Here is a 13,391-nt window from a genome sequence, read left to right on the forward strand (position 1 = left end):
ACACTGTTTTGAGCAGACAATTCAAGAAAATCTAGAATTACATTTATCTCTTTTCCTCAGCAGTATCACACTGTTGGCTCGTTCATGGCCCTCATTAATCATTAGATCTTTATCTGCAGTGGCATTTTGTGGTTACGCTTTTGATTTCATCCTCCCAAATGTAGCCCTCTGCGATTGCCTTTGTTCAAATTTTTCATGTTGGATTTCACAACCTATCAGGACATTTTTGAATTCTAATTCTGTCCTTGAGCACATTTTGCAAATCTTTACATGTTGTCACCTACCAAGCTTATAATGATTTCAAATTCTGTCATCTAAGTCTATATTGAAATGTTAACAGATGTGTATCCATTAGGAGCTGTGCAAGACATCTCCAAGTGCAGCTACCAACAGCCAGGTATTAGGTTTACTTTTGACAGTAGATTGAATTAGGGGTGATTTCAAATGGAACAGCTTTCCCCAGTTCATTTATGAGCATACAGGACGATGTCAAAGCCTTACTCAGGTCAAGATACATCTTGGGTCTTACGTACAGTCATTTGAAGTGCTTTTCCTTATCTATTGGACCAGTTGCCTTATTCAAGAAGGAAATTAGATTAGTTTGACAAATTCGTGTTGGACGCTTCTTATCACCTTCTTCTCATGGCGTGTATGAATTTACTTCTCAATAATTTGTCTCATTATCTTTCTCGGTATTGACATTAGGCAGAGTACTCTGTAATTCCCTAGGTTCTTCCTTTCCCATTTTTAAAAGCAGGAGCAGTTATAACCCTGCAAACAGCCAACAACTTCTTAAGGGTGTTGAAATCTAAGCTTGCTGAGAATGCCAAATTTAAGAAACAAAAACCTTACTAAATTTTTTTTTCTTTTCCTTTTTTAAAACCCAGGTGCCACAATGGGAAGAATTAATGAAGAGCAAGGCTTTAAACCAAGTGGGTGTTTGGTTTAAAATAGTTTGTTTAAAATTATTCAAAATGTATATTGTAATGTCAGATTTCTGATAATTACCAAATATTGTAGGTATGATGCTGACTGTATTTCCATCTTAGGCTACATAGTTGCTGTAGGCCCTGGTGACTTATCCACTCTTTCAGGAACTCTCAGAGATAAGTCAAGAGGCCAGTGGGTATTAAGTGAATTTCAGCAAGCACTAGAGGCTTGCGTACGTCTGACTTACTCAAACATTCTTTTACTTTTTTTCCCCTACTCTGGCATATGTCATTCTGTTAAAAAAATAGCATTGTTAAATACCTATCATTAATGTTTATGTGTATGTGAAGAAAGTAGCAAAATTAATAAACATTTCCCTCAACTCTGGGTATCTGTTATTTGTGCCTCTGCCCTTCTCTTCCTCTAACTTCATGGTATTTAAGAACCTCTCTTTCTTCCATTTTATGCTCCAGGAAAGTTGTAAGTCATTTTGTGACTGATTCTTTCTAGTTTTATCCCTAGATGTTTATGCCACTGCTTTATTACCCATCATCTTATATGCCCTTGATTTCACTCTTTGTAGGATTTCCTTTTTGATATTCAAGTCACTGGAGAATTCCTGATACAGATATACTGGTCTCTTACTACTTATCTGTCTTCCATGTCAGGATGGTTTGCTGGTGCACCTACAGCATGGTTTCGCTTACTCACAGGTTTATTTTCCTTATAATTTCTTCACATGGGACAGTTCCTAGCAGAGCTTTCAATTGCTATGATAAACAGTGGTCAGGTTCTTTTATTAACTTCATTTAAAAACAAAACAAAACCAGTGTGTTTCATCTGACAGTTTTCACATGAAAAAAAAATAGGTTTAAAATAGGTAATATGTGGCTCTAAGCAACTTAATTATATCCCATTTTAAAAAATTACTTTGCCAATGAAGAAAAGGCGTGTCAGGATTTCAGCACAATGATTTATGATTCTGTCATAATGACAGATGTTCTTCATGCATCTCTAACATTGTAATCTGGAATCACTGTGCCTTTTTTTCATGTTTGCTGGTAAAAAGAAATGCACTATTAAAATACATTGTTATTTGTCTTCAAGGCTTTGTCCTGTATTAGCTTGGGAATCTGATTTGGTTTTGAGACGAGTTCTATAGTAAAACCACTGTAGTAGTGATAGTGTACCACAACAGCAGCACTGCAGTTTGGGCCCCCTTTCTGGGCACTTACCAGGCTGATACACTCAAATCCAGGGAGGATCTGGCATGCTGCTGTGCTCCTCTGAGCCTTGGCAGACTTCAGCCAGGGTATCCAGCTTTTTGGTTCATCCTGCAGACTGACATTCCTGATCTTAAGCACCCCTTGCCTGCATTCAGGATTTATTACCCATACCCCTTGACTGCTGAGAGGCAGAATTTGAGCCTAGTGGGAGAGAGAATCAGTGAAGCATGAACAGAGAAAGGCATTAGCTCACAGAGGAATAAAAGTGACAAACCGTACCAAAAAGGAGCTTCTTTCTGCCACTCCCTGCCTCACACACTTCAGTTCAATAATCCTCCATCTCTACCCCTTTCTTAGGTAGAATTTTTCTTGGATCTCATGTTTCTGCTTAGTGGACTGCTGAGAGAAACTGAAGGACCATGACTTTAGCTCAATAAAATAGTGGAGTGACAGAGACACAGGAATATCTGTACACATATTTTTTGAAGATTTGATGTTGCAGTGAAATTACAGTAAAGTTCTCTACCAGTCCATCTTAGGTATTGTGCTTCTTCACAGCATGGCCACACTGGTGACAGCTTGTGGGATAAATATAACTGAGCTTCAGAACTTCTGCAAACCATATCTCGTCTTGCTGCAACAGCTTCTATGGGTTTCTTATTGTGAGGGCATTGCTCTCAGTCCAGATCTCTGCTACAGTTATGTTTATTGGTTAGTCTTGCTCAGCTCAGAATTCTCAGGAGATGGTGCACAGACCCATCTTCCACAAAACAAAGAAGTTACAGGAAAACCCCTTTTGCCAGATGTTACTTTATAGCCTATCTTCACTAGGAAAAAATGTGTGATCAGCTATAAATTCACCCTTAAAAATGTAGTGAAATATTACATCAAAAAATACTCATTAACAGTGAACTGTCTTGGTGCCATTTTTATGAGCTTTTCTATATGATAGGCTAGGAGAAGAATCAAATACAGAGAATAGTTCTGCACTGAGGAGCAAAAGGTGTTAATTCATCTTTCAGATCTCTACTTTTCACAAATGAGATAACAAACAGGTGCAATCATCAATAGGCAATCCAAATCCTGCATTTGAGACTGCCTTCATGATCATTACTGACGGAAGATGATGTTGCTATATTCTGGGGGTTCTTGAAAGCTGCATCACATATTAAACTAATCCAAGTCTCCCCTGCTAGTTTTACTGCATGAGTTATAGTAGGATGCATGATAAGAAAAAGGAGATCTACTGTAGAAGATGTCTGAAGCCTTCACGAAGATGAAATTTCTTTATCAAAGGTCATAGTTCGGACAGGGTCCCAACAGAAACAAAGCGAACTGTGTGTGCTAAGGGATGCTGAGATTCAGGCTAGTCTGGGAGCTAGACAGGCACAAGAGTGGATCTCCACTGCTGCTGAAAACCCCTGACCCTCGTCTCAACCAGCTCCACAGCTTCCAGATCACAGCTGATGGACAGGACACAGGTGCAGGGCAAGAGCAGGGAAGTCTGTTCCCAGCCACAACTGCTCATCTGGCCATGGTTTGAGAGACCTAACCACAAGCTAAACTTAGCAGTACTAGTACATGAAAGAAAATTACTCCCATGAAAGCTACAAAAGGGCTTATTTTCAAGATGCTATGGCCTATCAGTGTCAGTTCTGCAGAGCTTCAGACACTGCTAAGTTGAAGCCTTAAACTGTATTCTTTAGCGTTTAGGGAACCAACAAAAGTTAACCTTTAATCAAAGGACATGCAGATAATTCACCATTATGGTGTAAATACAGAAATCAATTTTCACAGATGGTTACTATTTCCTTCCTTCCTCAGGGCTGCAGATCTTTCAATTCATTTGGTCTTAAAAAAAAAAATAGCATATGGCATTGCTCAAAGATTTATACTTACGAAATCAATACATTTGTCAGCTACTACACGAACTTATTTGGGGTTGAAATATTTACAACATGGCAGAAAAGCAAAGTATGAATGCAGTTCTTTGTATTGTTGCAAAGCTGTCCTGTTAACAAAATGTTCTTTTTCATTTTCTCCATTTTGCAGAAAGCCAGAAACCATAAGCTGTAATCATATTATTTCTTTTTAATCATGTGCCTTTTCAACCCTTAAGGAAAATAAATAATAATAATAATAATAATAATAATAATCTTGCTCATGGTCATGAAGAGACATATTCATGCACTTACATGCACAGCCATTCTGTTAACTTAGTAATTCAGTTCACAGCAATAGGGTAGTTTTGAAGCAAATACCCAGACTGTACCCATTTGTCACATATTAACTGGTTTCTCAAAGTGATATTGATGTGCACAAAGCAGATTCCTGTTGCATGAAACCAGAACTCTACAGCATTCCAACACTCAGTGGAGTAATTGGTCCTAAATCCTCATGTGCACTTTCCATGACAAGAACCTCCCCTATGTAGTTAAGGTACATGCATTCCCCAAAGCTGTCAGACCCTGAAGAGTGGCCTCAGAGCATGAAGGAGGTTGCATAGTCAGGTACTGCATGTATCTTCCTATTTGTTGCCAACTTCCTATCCTCAATCAATTTAGCAGTGTCTATCCATCCTGCTTTATCCTCAGTCATCCGTATTTTAGATCTGAAACCCTTCCTTTCTCATTTTTCTGTCTTTTGCTGCTGAACCCATCGTTTTTGTATTGTATTTTCCCCACACTTCTATCTCCTCTACCACACTGGAAGTGTCCTCTCACACCTGCCAAAAACACTCAAGTAATTGCAGTCTGCAACCTCAAAGAAATTACATTTCCAACAAATGTGTACTATGATAGAAAGTGGAGTTTTTCAAGGGGCACAATAACCCAGTGGCAGTCTCAGAGGTTGAGCAAAGCCTTATGTATGTAGCTGCAGTAGGCTGGAAGTAGAAGAATAAGATAAGAATCTTATCAAAGCTTCTTTCTCAGAAGTCTTGGAGACTAAAGTCTTGAAGAACTTCTCAGATGTCACCCACAGCACTACTGAGGACAAAATCTCCATACCCTCTTTACCTGTGGCATACTTGCTCACCTCAAAGGAATTAGTGACCAAGGAATAATGGTCAGAGGCTGCAAGACTCTAAAGAATGGCAGTCATTTACTTGGACATGGCTCTGGGTTCTGAAATCTCATGTGAGGATGGTGAAAGTATGGCACCAACTCACAGAAGATGGCCTTGATGATGCCCTTCAGCATCCAAAAGCACTCACCACTGGTTATCCTGTCTGTCACAGTCAGCAGAGTCCCAAGCGTTTCATTTATTTTAAAATTTGTATCTTATATTCAGAAAACACTGCAGCATTTGAGTCTCAACAAAGTATTATGGAGCAACAGTGGCATTTTTATTCTTCCAGACCAAAATTATTGAACTGCTCAAACATGATCTTCACAAAGCATTGCAAACACTCCTAGAAAAACACTGTCGTTGCAGTACTTGGTCAGACCCATGACTGGTCTGGTCTGATAGGTAATGTCAGTGGAGAGTAATGCCAAATATCCATGAGTAAGTCTCATGACTCAACTGTTACTTCAATAATTGGGGGTGGCTGAATATACATGATTGGAATTTTGTCAGGCGGTGATGATGATCTTGCATATCTCCACAAAGTTGTTAGCTCTGACACAATTAAAAGTATTAACCATGTGTGCATTCCTTTTTAATTACATGTTTAACCCACCAACAACTTACTGAAACAACAAAAACTGAAAAAATAGCTTAATTTTTTTTTTAATGTTTTGAACTCTAAGGATGCTAATCTAAGAATATTACTCACCATCTTCTTTTATCATTTCTATGTTTGTTTGTTTTCTGGAGAAGTGCATGTAAACACTCACTAGAAATGCTACAGCTACTTCAGTCCTGCTCTAAGAAAATCTTCCAGAAAGACTTTGCTACCAATGCAAAAATCCAGGCAGAAGCTGTGTAACTGTGAGGTAATATTATGATTCTTTTCACCACTCTGGGTTAATGACAAACTGGGTGCCTTTTAATTCAATTAACCCTAAATAAGGGATATGGGAAAAAGAGTTGTTGTGATTTTTAAAATATTAAATGGACCTCATCTCTTTTTCTCAGCTTCATAATTTTTTGATTGTGAAGAACAGCTCATTGCATACTAGTGGAAATGCAAACGCTTTGTTTTAAGAGAATTAGGTTAATTTTCCAGACTGGCTTCCTTTTGAGGTCTCTTCATTACCCCATCAGCCACAGCCAGTCTCTGCATATCCTATGCCCCTCATCAAAATGCATTTTCCTCAGCCTATAGCTCAGCACCTACAGCTCATTCGATTGGGGTATTATGCATCTCCTCATCAGCCTCTTCTGTATGCACTGTCCATATCTACATCAAGCCCCTCCCTCTGTACCCTTTTCTTTCTCATCCTTTGTTGAAGCCTGCATTTATTTTCAAAGACTCCTCTACTCAGCCTTTTATGTGCGGTGCTTTAAATCCTTTTATTCCCCTGAGCATTCCCAGCTATCCATTCTTTCCCGGAGAGGAGGTGGATCTTCCTTGAAGTCATTATTCAGGGAAAGAAGACTAGGCCCCATGATTTGATTGATTTCACAAGTCATTTAAATGAATAGTATGTAGGCACAACTAGCAAATGCTTGTTAAAATGGTTAATTTGATCATTTCTTTTCAGTGATAGTAGGAGAACAAAAAATCACAAAATGGGTAGCTGAGCAAAATGGCAAGAATTATGTTTTTTCCTTTGAAATAATATTAAATGACAACATAAATCCTATAGAAATACTTATGGGATATTACTATATCTACCAAGAGTTCATTATGTCTTACATTATTAGAATGAAAGGCAAAGAAATGAGTGATTATGTTATGACGTTAAAGCTGCACCAATTTTTAGTTAAGCAATTGCATTACTAGCAGTGCAGTGTGCCAGAAAAATGACTGGTTCGGTGACAAAAATCCTTTTCTATTACAAAGCCCCTTTTAAGATAATTAGCAACGGGACAGAAAATAAGATACAAACTATCTATAAATGTAGGAAAAATGGGAAATTATTCTGATGATCTAAATTTGCCTTAAGCATTTGCTTGTATGACAAAATCACTACAATGATTTGTCTAACCTAGTGGTCTTCACACAGAAGAGGTTGAACACTTAAGTTGAGTAATAGGACAGGAAAGACAGTGACAAAGCTCTTAAAATTTTTTTTTCCATGATCTGCCTCACTTATGTACTGTTTCAGTCAATACCAGAAATTTTGTAATTACTGAGAGGAAAAAAAAAAGAAAAAAACCTTTTTCCTTAAAAATAAAACAGTCTACCATCAATTTATTTAAAATGTAAACAACTTTCTGATTTTATCTGAAAGACTTCGGGAAAACGCTACATTGGCTTTAAGTGATCAGGCTAGGTTTCTGTTCCCAAATATTTGGGTGTGATTTCCAATGGCTTTATCGGGAGTGGCACCTGTAATCCTTGAATGGAGAGAAAAATACGGATATGGAAGTAGAGATTCCAAAGTCAGGTCTGACCGTGTCTGCAAACAAGCCTGTGACAATTGCTGAAAGTATGGTTGGAACGTGCACCACTAAATTTTGCCAGGTGAGTGCACTGATGACAGGCATCCTATGTTTGGAGACCTCATTCAGGTGTAAATGCGTTCCTTAATAGCAGAGCCTTAGTCTTAATGCTGGAATTTCCTATGGGCTCAGCGTTTGCTAACCTCCAGCCCTGGTCCCTAACTTGCCTCTCTTTGTTCAAACAGAGCAAAGGAGCTGCAGTAACTCACCACTCCTCCCTGGCCAAGGACTTCTCCCCAGCGCATCCCCAGATGCATTTCAGCCAGCAGTGCCAAACCCTTTGCCATCACCTTTGGCAGCTCCAATCCTAGAGGTGCCACAGGGGTGGCTTCTGTGCAGAAATCCCCAGCTGCCAAAAGGCTTCTAGGAGCCTTGGGGAAAAGGTACAACATTGCTTTAAGGACTACATTAAAATGTTTTTGAAGACTTATTGCAGTTGGCCATTTGATTAAATTGCCATAAGGCACTCCCTTTAGTAGCACAAGCATGGTTCCCATGAGGGACTGTTTCTCCTTGGTGGTTATCCTTCAATTGTGTATTCTCTCTGTCCATAACTTTATTATACTCTTAACAAGAACAGAGTCATATTTCATACTTCTCCTTCTAGCAGTGATCGGGAGGCACCTTGAAGCTGGTTGTCATTATTAAGCTTGCCTACACTCACAAGCAGTTTGCTAACACTTCCCAGACCAGAGAGCAATGACCCTTTGTTCCATGTTAAGCCCTGAGCTTATCAGAGCTGTGGCAGTGGGTCCATCTTTATCACAGATTTGCTCATTTCTTGATTGAAATTCCTTAGATCTTTCTGAAGTCAGCTGGGAGTAGTGGCTGAAATGAAAGGTCACTCCTCCTGAAGTCTATGCAAAGCAGTGATTGCAGCAAAGCAAGTATCCTTTAGGATGTATAGTGCCTTCCATACTCTAGTCTCTTATATGCATGCCAAGATATGTTTGTGTAACTTTTATTATTTATGCTCTAGACGTCATCAGTTTTCCATATTAAAATGTGATGATTTCATATTCACTCTGTGGCAGCATATGCTGATCATTCTGAAAAATATTAATCACTTTTCTACGGTTTCTATTCTATACAGCCATTGTTCCATCATTTCTATCTTTGCAGTGGATGAAAACTTACCCACTGGTGTCATTGTAAGATGATAGTCTGCTACCAGGGCCTCACTAGCAGCATAAAGTATGTGTTTAAATAATTAATTTAATAAAGAAATAGGAACTCAGTGACAGGAAATAGCATTATAAACTTTAGAACACCAGGAGCATAATTAGTACTGTGGCATAATGATGAAAGAAGGCAATAAAATAATTTTACTTCACTCTGTAATTCTTCAAGCACTGAAAATTAGCTTGTCAGCAGGGAAGGGTTGGTTTCCTTTCTTTCAATTTCATCTCTATGCTGTCTTAATGTTATTTTCTTTTTAAAAGAACACAGACCACAGTGAATATCATATAAATTAATTTTGAATTTGCATGGTACATGATTGAATGCCTTTTCTCAGGCTGAGAATCTCACATTTAAGAGAGTTTTTAGTGTCTGAAGAATCACTGGTTCTGTGGTCCCAGGAAAAATCGCAGGATGTGACCATTTGATCTCTGCCAAGCCACAGAGGCTCAGGAGGGTGGAGATAATACCATCACTCCACCAGCCTTATCCAAAGCAGAGAGGGATCACACTGGTGGCAATTTGACAAATTCAGAGTGACGAGAAGAACCAAAATGTTTGAGATACTAAATTTAGTGGAAAACAAAATAACCTAATATATTATCAAGTAATGGTGGATAAATGATGTAAAGGAACAAAACACTAGAACAATTAGCGTAAAAACAAATTAGAAACAAAAGATCAAAGGACACCAAGTGCCATCTCCACTTTCTGTGGATGCACTTGTCAAAATATCCCCTGCATTTCTACCCTATATTAGAAAGTCATTATTTAAAGTGCTGATCAGAAAGATCATTGTGCCACAGGTGTGGAAAGATGCCTGGCGACCCCATGGACAGATGACTGGGGGTAGGATTGGAGGAAACTGAGGAGTTATATTCACATCCTAACAGAGGTTATGCCAGTACAGAAATGAAAGGGTAAAATACAGTTGCTGCTCAGAGCAGTGATTCCCCATACAAACGGTCTGCAGCTGTAAGCACCTGCTAAGGGGGATGGAATGGGTGGAGCAGTGTGGAGAAACTGCCAAGCATCTGCTAAGGGGGATGGAATGGGTGGAGCAGTGTGGAGAAACTGCCGCCAGGTGCTATTGAAATCTTTGCAGAGAGGGGAACTCGATGGTGAAATTGGTCTCCTTGGATGAACTTGGTTCATGATACAGTTGTAATATTAACAGACACCTCCATCCCGAAGGCACAACCACCCCTCACTGGGCACGAGCTCTACATTTTTTTAACTGTTCCTTTAAAAGCAAAGCAAGGGGATTTTTACACCGATCAAAGGTATATATGACTAAAGTCACTCAAGCTCCACCTAAACATAAAGAAATGGTACAAGCTGAGCATGGGGGAAAGTTAGGTATCAGTACTGCACTTGATTAATACCCATTTTACTGTTGGATATTTATTTCCTGTTGCCTGTATTTATAATATATCTACAATACCAAACTGAAACATATTGGATGATATCCAATTCTGGATGCAATCTGATTCCCTGCTTTTCATTTACCTTTATCTTCAACAGGGTACTGGAATTCCAATTTCTTTAGAAAGAGAACAGTCAGTCTGAGTTTCCATAGATAGTCAGTCAGTTTGCTGCCATTTCATTAAAACCTAATTTAGACTGAACTAAACACTTCTCTGAACTAATTAATCTGACGTGGAAAACTTCAGAATACTAAATCCCTGATGGTCTCATTTTACCTTAATAAATGTAGGCAGATGTATTAACATCTTATAGATTCATGTCTTTGTGGTATAAAAATGCAATAGAGAAAAAAAGGCAAGACCTGACAGAGATCTAAGTTTAATGGAGCCAAGCTTGGTCAAGAAATGGGACTGAGTTCTCCTATGAGAAAGATGGACAGGAATTACAGGCCTGGAAGATAGGATTTGGTGATGGGATTTAAGGCAACTCAGAAAGCCATTTAGTCTGTTCCAGATGGCGAAGGCAGCATGGGAGAAGGAGCTCAGTGCCAAGTGTGGCAAAACAAGCAGGGGAAACACAATATTTAAACAATTTCTACTGAATTCCATAAAAAGCCTCTATTCAAAAAGTGTCAGGGTTGCAAAGTTGTGTTTCCAAGGATAGAAAATGCCTGATTTAAAGTTTCCCAGACAAATTAAATTTGTAACTCTTACATGCACTGTAAAACCTTCAATTACAGGATAACATGTACCTTTTTACACAGTACCTTTAGCCTTTCTGTGCACATGGATGGCATACATTTAACGAGCAACGATTCATTAGCTTGTTTTATCCTCACTGCTAAGTGCACGGCCTCATGCCTCATTTACTATATCCTATTCAAACTCTGGCCTGAATACACAATTAGTAACATCCTCATAGGATCACCCATGTAATTTATTGCTATACTACTTAGTGCTTCACAAACATTAATTAGTATCTCTAACCTCCTTGTAAGGACAGGTCATTTTTCTTATTTTTATGTTTTAGCATAGCATGAGATGACAAAGGACTGATTTTTTTTTTTTTTTCCAGGAAAGCCCACATTTCTCTCTGGTAGATTCCTATATATGTCTCCTCTAGAATAAATGACCGTTCAACCACTTCCTTTTTGCATCCCTGTGTGAAGCTGGAACTCCTTCCTCTTCAGGAATACCATGCCATTTGGCAAGCCAGTGAATCTCTGCTTTTGATTGTTTGGGTGCAAGTCTATCCCACTGGGCCATCTGCAGCCTGCCCAGGCATTTCCTTGGGCAGCAGGGTGAGAAAGTGAACAACCACCTTTCTACACCTATTCTTTGAAGGAGACAAGTGTGTAAGCAGAGTCAGAACACAGGTGTACTGAGCTTCTTTTATCATGATTCTGCGCATTCACATGAGCTACCTTTAATTTTAGAAGTTGATATTTGCACTGCTCCCTGTGAAGCTGAAACAATCCTGAGTTGCTGCCATAACTGGCAGGAAATTTTTCCAATAGAAAATAACATCAAGCACTTATTTCATTCCTCTGCCTTCCCAGACCCATTAGATCCCAAGTTTAGCAGAAACATTGCACACAACTCTGTGATGAGCTGTAGCAGAAATATCAGTCTTGGTATGGATAGAGCAAAAGTGGAAATGTGTGGATGTGGGAGAACAGGAAGAAGTGGAAGAAAAAGCCATGAAAGAAAAGCAAGCGTTAATGGCATCTAAATTAGTAGATCATAAAGTCTCTGGCACAACTATCTGCAGTTTCTATTTACAGAAACACCCAGACTGAGAAAAACAAAGGACAACCTAAATACAACAGCCTACACCCAGAAAGAGACTAAAGAGCAGTGAGTTAATCAGCAGTTTTACCTAATGACTCACACAGGTGGGACAAAAGGAGAGACAAACACATATCACGGTAACTTTTGAAATGTGTAAAAGACACGTTCACAAGCCAGCCACATGGCTGCCATTAATAAGAACAACCCAGAAGACACTATGAGAATAGCGAGCTTCCCCAACTCTTTGTGACCACAAATATTTTTGGACAGACCACGTGCAGACACACCTTGAAGCTTCCCGATAGGAAAGAATGAGTAAAACTAGGAGGAGGATGCCTGTGCTGTGCCTGAGTGATACCTGGCTCGTACAAAATAAAACTACTTTTCCTTCTTAAGATGCCTCTTGTCGAAGGTTGCTCCATTAGTTAAGATTAGCAGAACAGTTCTGGATGCTGGTTGCTTCTCCATGGCTCCCCTCCCACCAAGTGAAGCCTCAATGTTGGCTAAGCACCAGCACGTGCTCACAACTGTGATTTCCTTGCAGAAATCAGGTTTGATTTGAGCCCCAGGTCAGATGATGGAGAAGAACCAGCACATGGTGAATGAAGGATTTTGGGTGGGCATGGGTGTATGTCTCTGGCTCTCGTGCAGGGACACAGCTGCAAGCCAGCATCTGAGCACTGCACAAGGAATGCTACGCAGATTTCAAAATATGTTCTCACCCATCCAGCATCACTCCCTGGCCCTTCATTTGGTCCTCTGTAATCACTGATAAGCTGTGTCGGTTGCCTCTACTTCTGCAGAAAGATGACATCCATCTCCACTCCCAGATGCCCGCAAAGTTTTAGGTCATCAATCCACTGAGGCACCAGCTAAACTTCATAGGTTGGGGAGGTGATTTTAAATACCAAAGCCTGCATAGTCTTTACGAATAGTCACTCCTCCCTTGACTGTTAATGACTTTGCAAACTCCCGTTGCATTTAACTATAGTACATGCCTTTAAACCTTTTACAAGATTGTGGTAGTCACCCATTCATGATTTATGGTCGAGCACTAAAATATTCTGCAGGTAACTGTAACACTAGAAAGCGTTAACAAGTATCATTCACATAGTGAGAATTTCGTATGTGTTCTAAGAAACTTGTGACATCAGCATAATTAGCATTTTAATTTTCACAGCACTTTTAACAAGAATCGATCCAGACAGGATCATTGTGACAGAGGTAGGCATTGAAAAGAGATTCAAACTATTTCATTTCCACACAGCACTGCAAATAAAACCCT

General features: G+C 39.3%; 2 long non-coding RNA genes across 2 annotated transcripts; both read left to right on the forward strand.

The window, feature by feature from the left end:
• Positions 1–710: 710 nt before the first annotated feature.
• LOC125324342 lies at positions 711–1,312 on the forward strand. The gene is made up of 2 exons (XR_007202943.1): positions 711–932; positions 1,050–1,312. It is a non-coding gene; the product is annotated as an uncharacterized LOC125324342 (long non-coding RNA).
• A 4,666-nt stretch (positions 1,313–5,978) lies between these two features.
• On the forward strand, positions 5,979–12,501 carry LOC125324341. Its single transcript, XR_007202942.1, has 3 exons — positions 5,979–6,094; positions 7,895–8,092; positions 11,391–12,501. It is a non-coding gene; the product is annotated as an uncharacterized LOC125324341 (long non-coding RNA).
• The last annotated feature ends 890 nt before the right edge of the window (positions 12,502–13,391 follow it).

The sequence above is a fragment of the Corvus hawaiiensis genome, chromosome 4 (genome assembly GCF_020740725.1).
Source record: "Corvus hawaiiensis isolate bCorHaw1 chromosome 4, bCorHaw1.pri.cur, whole genome shotgun sequence".
Lineage (NCBI taxonomy): Eukaryota > Metazoa > Chordata > Aves > Passeriformes > Corvidae > Corvus > Corvus hawaiiensis.